Below are 7980 nucleotides of genomic sequence, written 5' to 3'. Positions count from 1 at the left end.
CGCAAATTTCGTGCCAATAAGCTGCCTCGACTTGTTCGATTATGTTATCGACTCAATTTCATATTTATTTTTACATTTTTACTTCACGCTTCTTCTCTGTTCTTTTTCCATTATTTACACGTGTAGGTCATTTCATTGTTATACACATTTGATATTATCATTTATCACATACTTCCATGACACTCTTGTCTGTCCGCTACAACTGTCAAGAATTAACGCGATTGGCAAAGCGTAGTGACAGTGGGCCAATGGAGAGCAGGGTCCTTGCCATAATGCGGTTTGCGCGCCAATTTTCGTACGTGCGTTAATTAAGCCGAATAGTTTGGCCGAATATTCGGCTATTCGGCTACGCTCCTGGCCGAATATTCGGTATTCGGCCTGAGGCCGAATATACTATTCGTTACAACACTAATAATAATATAACCAAATATTCGGTCTTTCACCGACGTATTTTGTATGTGTCGATATTCATCGGAGAATATCGACATTCTCTAATTTTGGTATTTCACAGTAACATATGTTATACACAAAGAGGAGTTTTTCCTTCTCAATAACACGCGATCTCTCGGAGGTCAACGTTGTCACTCTTTTAACCACATTTGCTGCTTTTATCGCTTCCTTGTTTTTAGATTGATGCACAACGTCGATTTTAAATATGACCGCCAGATCCGTCACACGCGTACCGCTCTCACGCTTTCGAATAAGTTCCTTCTATCGTCTATCGTCGATACTACAATCTTTCTCTTAGGCTTTCTTGCTCTCACCCTCTTCTTCCATGTCATGGCTGATGAATAGGAGTTATATATATATATATATATATATATTTGTACCAGCAAATTGTCCCCTTCCAAGCATATTTTCATTTTATACCATATTACAAAAATTAAAAGTAGAAATGAGTATTGTACACAGCAAATACACCTTATTTTGTATATCCAACCAAAATTGACAAAAAAATTATTCTTTGTTATTGGCCTTTCTCTCCAAATTTATACAGATCGACCTAATGTTTTGGACTGTATAGGCCAGGGTTGTCTAACCTTTTTACTTTTTGGGCCAAATTAGAAATTTACTTATATTCAGCGGGTCACAAAGGTACTTTATATAAAATATATGCTTTTAAAAAGTTCAAAATATGAATATCAAATTTTAATAACAAATATAGGCCCTATATATAATTACAAAAGATACTGTTAAAAAAAAATATATATTCCCACAAGATAAAAATAAATTCAATGCAATTTTTGACATTGCTTTCTTTTTATAATATTGTCAATATTGTCAATTCTTTTTATAATAATGTCAATATCGTTTATGATTCTAATTCTAATAATTCTAATTCTAAGAATGTTAATTAAATGGGAATCACTCAATTTTAGCAGTTTTGATGTTTTTCATGCACGAAAAGAATTGTTCACAACAATATGTACTATCCCACATGCATAACAGTTTTCTAGATAAAACAATTTTCTAGCACCAATTACGTCATTACGACTCAAAAGTGTATCCAGTGAAAACAAAATAATTTTTATGACACACTTTACCAAAATAAATGAAAATATACCTAAAAAGTCTAGGGTGCAGTGGGCCGCGGGTTGGACATCCCTGGTGTAGGCAAAACCTGTAATATATTTTTCTTATCACAGAATGGGAGTTGCTAGTTTTAATGAACTGTTAGAGAGTTGAACCTCCATTACTAGAGAAGACACTAATTGGAGAAGTGTGCCAAATGTAAAATGACTTTCTACTTTTCGCACAAACAGTATCTCGAACTTAGTAAGAAAAGTAATAAGTTCGTTGAAAAGAATTTTTTAAATCGATAATTAGCAGTTTCCTTCCAATTAGTTTTACCAATTTGATTTTGATACAATCTACAAGAAGTAATTTATCAACACTTTATAATAATACGATAATAAATTTCCGGCTATATTGTAAAAATTACACTTTATTAAAAATTACAATACAGTAGTGAACATAATGAAGTACAAGTTACAGCATAACTTTTAATCATGCTCAATAGATTCCAAGTTCAGAGTAGCAGATTCCTGAAATGAATCGGAGTCATTGGAGAGAATTTGTGAGTGGACTGATTGTAATTATCACTGAAAATGTTGATCCCTCTTGCTGTTTGTCTGTATTTATCTTGATGAGAAGTGGACATTGCTATCTCTTATGGGAACTGTTGACTTCATTTCAGGCACTAGTCCTTCATACTTCCCAAATGAATGCCTGTAGAGATTCATTTCTGTTTGAAATGTACTGTACCTTGTACTTTGAGACTGACTCTACAGAGTGCGAAAGATAGCATTCATTGATTAATTCTCTTAAGATGAGAATGAGTGCGACATCTCAGAACCTTAATTATCTCAATCTTGATATCAATCTTTTTATCTTCATGTACATGCTTCAAAAATGATACTAGTGACATGTTAAACGTATCATCCTTATCTGTTTCTTTCTGCTGCTTCCGGTCTAAAATTTCTGTATTTGATTTTCAAAAGCATTTTATCCAGCTCTTTGGGATTTGTTCCAGATTCAAAGCACCAGATCCATATCATATGGATCTGTTGCTTTGAATCTGGAACAAATCCCGAAGTTTTATTGGAACAAATTCCGGGACCCCAGAGATTTACTTTACAAGTTACACAACCAACCGACGCGTCAAGTGCTTGTGTAATTTTTTCAGTTCTGAAAGTTTTTAAACATTTTCTTCCTCTCTTTTTATTTACTTCTTGGAAGATTTGATGACATATATCTAGATGTTATGTGAGGCGGGGAAAAACTTGTCAAAATAGAATAAGGCCTAAGAGATGTTTTGGTACTAATGAATCCAGGTACTTAACTGCAAACAGAACTGAAGACTGAATGCAGATTGCTCAAAAATTTTCCGGGAGTACGAATTTTCTAAATGTAGTTAGCTCTTTGGATGAGATATGCATTAAGTTCTGTCCATCCTAATGGCGGTAGCAATTACTTAAATTATACTGGTGTTCAAAATTAAGACAAATTATAGGATATCTGGAAAAGTATTTGATGAATTTGTGCAAAATTTTGTACACAGACACTTCATGCTTTCAGACAACAAATATATATAACACTACTTTGTTATAAATGTTCTCCATTGTACAATGTACGTGCAATGTACGTGCAATATACAAGAAAGTAGACAACCCTAAATATAGTATATTTCAACTGAATCCATAATGGGCTTGCTAAAAAAATCCTCTTTATGCACACAAGACGGAGTTATATATATATATATATATATATATTTGTACCAGCAAATTGTCCCCTTCCAAGCATATTTTCATTTTATACCATATTACAAAAATTAAAAGTAGAAATGAGTATTGTACACAGCAAATACACCTTATTTTGTATATCCAACCAAAATCGACAAAAAAATTATTCTTTGTTATTGGCCTTTCTCTCCAAATTTATACAGATCGACCTAATGTTTTGGACTGTATAGGCCAGGGTTGTCTAACCTTTTTACTTTTTGGGCCAAATTAGAAATTTACTTATATTCAGCGGGTCACAAAGGTACTTTATATAAAATTTCATTCTTCATTTAAAGAAAACGTAATAAATAAATAGTGTATATTGACAAAAAAAGTCTATTTTTTCGATACACAAGAAATATAAGGGAATGAATAATTTGTAACAAATGTTATCCAATTCTCTCTAAGGTTACGTGCACAAGTCCACAAATTGCGAAACGCTTTGTTGTAACCTGTCTGGCTAGCAACTGCACAGCAACAGTCGAAAAACAGAATAGTCATGTCGTGAGCGAGGGTATACACAGAACACAGAATTATTGCCAGGAAAAACTGATATATATATAGTTCTGCATCATGGACATTTTAAGATGATTGCTATTTTTGCTCTCTTAGCCCGAAGGAAACGACGAAGTATCATGAATTTTGAATGCGCCTAATCTGTGATGAAAAATTGCTAGTAGGACACAAGTTTTGAACTATGGACGTTGATACATAAAGAACAGAGGGGACATATCCTGTCTATTCCATATGAATCGACGACTATAGTTCAAATGAATGGCCACTTTAACTGCTCAGCCATCCAGCTTGTACAGTACAAAAGTATTAAGTGCAGCCTACCGCTTTGGTGAACTCGGGTTCGAAAAATTCCAGGAATTTTTCGGGGAGTGATCTATCTGGATATATCGTCTCTCTCTCTCACTACCTGGCCGCTCCATTGTGAACCTGGATGAATCCATAATGGGCTTGCTAAAAAAATCCTCTTTATGCACACAAGACGGAGTTATATATATATATATATATATATATTTGTACCAGCAAATTGTCCCCTTCCAAGCATATTTTCATTTTATACCATATTACAAAAATTAAAAGTAGAAATGAGTATTGTACACAGCAAATACACCTTATTTTGTATATCCAACCAAAATTGACAAAAAAATTATTCTTTGTTATTGGCCTTTCTCTCCAAATTTATACAGATCGACCTAATGTTTTGGACTGTATAGGCCAGGGTTGTCTAACCTTTTTACTTTTTGGGCCAAATTAGAAATTTACTTATATTCAGCGGGTCACAAAGGTACTTTATATAAAATATATGCTTTTAAAAAGTTCAAAATATGAATATCAAATTTTAATAACAAATATAGGCCCTATATATAATTACAAAAGATACTGTTAAAAAAAAATATATATTCCCACAAGATAAAAATAAATTCAATGCAATTTTTGACATTGCTTTCTTTTTATAATATTGTCAATATTGTCAATTCTTTTTATAATAATGTCAATATCGTTTATGATTCTAATTCTAATAATTCTAATTCTAAGAATGTTAATTAAATGGGAATCACTCAATTTTAGCAGTTTTGATGTTTTTCATGCACGAAAAGAATTGTTCACAACAATATGTACTATCCCACATGCATAACAGTTTTCTAGATAAAACAATTTTCTAGCACCAATTACGTCATTACGACTCAAAAGTGTATCCAGTGAAAACAAAATAATTTTTATGACACACTTTACCAAAATAAATGAAAATATACCTAAAAAGTCTAGGGTGCAGTGGGCCGCGGGTTGGACATCCCTGGTGTAGGCAAAACCTGTAATATATTTTTCTTATCACAGAATGGGAGTTGCTAGTTTTAATGAACTGTTAGAGAGTTGAACCTCCATTACTAGAGAAGACACTAATTGGAGAAGTGTGCCAAATGTAAAATGACTTTCTACTTTTCGCACAAACAGTATCTCGAACTTAGTAAGAAAAGTAATAAGTTCGTTGAAAAGAATTTTTTAAATCGATAATTAGCAGTTTCCTTCCAATTAGTTTTACCAATTTGATTTTGATACAATCTACAAGAAGTAATTTATCAACACTTTATAATAATACGATAATAAATTTCCGGCTATATTGTAAAAATTACACTTTATTAAAAATTACAATACAGTAGTGAACATAATGAAGTACAAGTTACAGCATAACTTTTAATCATGCTCAATAGATTCCAAGTTCAGAGTAGCAGATTCCTGAAATGAATCGGAGTCATTGGAGAGAATTTGTGAGTGGACTGATTGTAATTATCACTGAAAATGTTGATCCCTCTTGCTGTTTGTCTGTATTTATCTTGATGAGAAGTGGACATTGCTATCTCTTATGGGAACTGTTGACTTCATTTCAGGCACTAGTCCTTCATACTTCCCAAATGAATGCCTGTAGAGATTCATTTCTGTTTGAAATGTACTGTACCTTGTACTTTGAGACTGACTCTACAGAGTGCGAAAGATAGCATTCATTGATTAATTCTCTTAAGATGAGAATGAGTGCGACATCTCAGAACCTTAATTATCTCAATCTTGATATCAATCTTTTTATCTTCATGTACATGCTTCAAAAATGATACTAGTGACATGTTAAACGTATCATCCTTATCTGTTTCTTTCTGCTGCTTCCGGTCTAAAATTTCTGTATTTGATTTTCAAAAGCATTTTATCCAGCTCTTTGGGATTTGTTCCAGATTCAAAGCACCAGATCCATATCATATGGATCTGTTGCTTTGAATCTGGAACAAATCCCGAAGTTTTATTGGAACAAATTCCGGGACCCCAGAGATTTACTTTACAAGTTACACAACCAACCGACACGTCAAGTGCTTGTGTAATTTTTTCAGTTCTGAAAGTTTTTAAACATTTTCTTCCTCTCTTTTTATTTACTTCTTGGAAGATTTGATGACATATATCTAGATGTTATGTGAGGCGGGGAAAAACTTGTCAAAATAGAATAAGGCCTAAGAGATGTTTTGGTACTAATGAATCCAGGTACTTAGCCGCAAACAGAACTGAAGACTGAATGCAGATTGCTCAAAAATTTTCCGGGAGTACGAATTTTCTAAATGTAGTTAGCTCTTTGGATGAGATATGCATTAAGTTCTGTCCATCCTAATGGCGGTAGCAATTACTTAAATTATACTGGTGTTCAAAATTAAGACAAATTATAGGATATCTGGAAAAGTATTTGATGAATTTGTGCAAAATTTTGTACACAGACACTTCATGCTTTCAGACAACAAATATATATAACACTACTTTGTTATAAATGTTCTCCATTGCACAATGTACGTGCAATGTACGTGCAATATACAAGAAAGTAGACAACCCTAAATATAGTATATTTCAACATATTTACAAAAAATGAAACATTTTTTAAAATGCTAGCAATATAAATATTGCGATAAACTATCATTTTTCTAACTTACCAGTCTCAATGTTTTCGTTACTAGTCATGCTGTTCCAGTTTTCCAACAGTCTGGCAAATCTCAACCCTCTCTTTTATATTCTTGTTATAGATAACAGGTCGACTTTCTACCGCGTCTATTATTTTAGAATTCTTTTTTTACTCAATACCGACAGTTTAAAAACAAAAAAAATACACCGAAAAATTAAAACACAATAGCACCATCACACAGAAACTCATGAAATGAGTTCTAGTAGGAAATGATCTGTGTGTTGCCAATTATTTTTAAGTAATGTCTCTACAGTGATGTTATAAGTGTTTCTATAATGGACCCTTTTAGTCGATTATATATAAAATAGCTCTACGGGTAAAGGACATGTTCTTACGTGGCAACACTCTAATGGCACAGGTCCTCGCTATAATCTGATGAACAGCGATAGAATTGTCATCGGTTTACACGGTCCCTACTGATTGCAATAGGCCAATTCTAGTCTTGACACAAAAATGTCTCTGCATTGTCGCAGCCTTTCACAATTTCGGCAACTGTTGAAACACAGTTTTTCAATGTTCTCGCCTATGTACGCACTTGCATTTGAATTTAATGAATTACATTGTAACGACAAAAATGTGTTTTAACAATTTATAGACTGTGTACACAATGGCCTTGACGTGAGATTCGATCATATCGCCATGATGACTCTGAATGTAATCCATTTAATATTTTATAAACTCTGAATAAAATAATTTCTACTGAAGTTTTCCATTGAATAAGGAAGTGTGTAAACTGTGAGTCAATGACCTTTAACAATAAACACCTTTTCAATCAATAGTAACTTACTAAAAATAGCAATGTTAAAGTAACCCAAGTTTCACGGTACTGAAGAATACATTCATATATTTTTATTTTTTATTTATATCATTTCCATAAATAATTTTCTTTTTTAACAATATATGAAATTTAGGCCAGTAATAATTTATATTTATTCATTCGAGAATATTTATGAATTTTTAAAATTTACGTGCAAGTTATTAAAGTTATACGACCACAATCTGTTTAGTTTGAATTAAATCATAGGATATTATAAATTAATTCGGTTTATACTTATAAGCCTAATCTTTTAAGAAAAAATTCTCAGCTTTTTAAAAATGAATCTAATTCAAAATTTAAAAAATGAAGAAGTTTACTAGAAAACAACATACCAATCGATCTTAATATAATTGTTTATTTTATAATTTTATAAATAAGTT

Source organism: Centruroides sculpturatus, unplaced genomic scaffold (assembly GCF_000671375.1).
Source record: "Centruroides sculpturatus isolate CEXI.00-Female unplaced genomic scaffold, Cexi_2.0 scaffold284, whole genome shotgun sequence".
Classification (NCBI taxonomy): Eukaryota; Metazoa; Arthropoda; class Arachnida; order Scorpiones; family Buthidae; genus Centruroides; species Centruroides sculpturatus.
The sequence above is the reverse complement of the archived record's forward strand: the minus strand, read 5'-3'. Positions refer to the sequence as shown.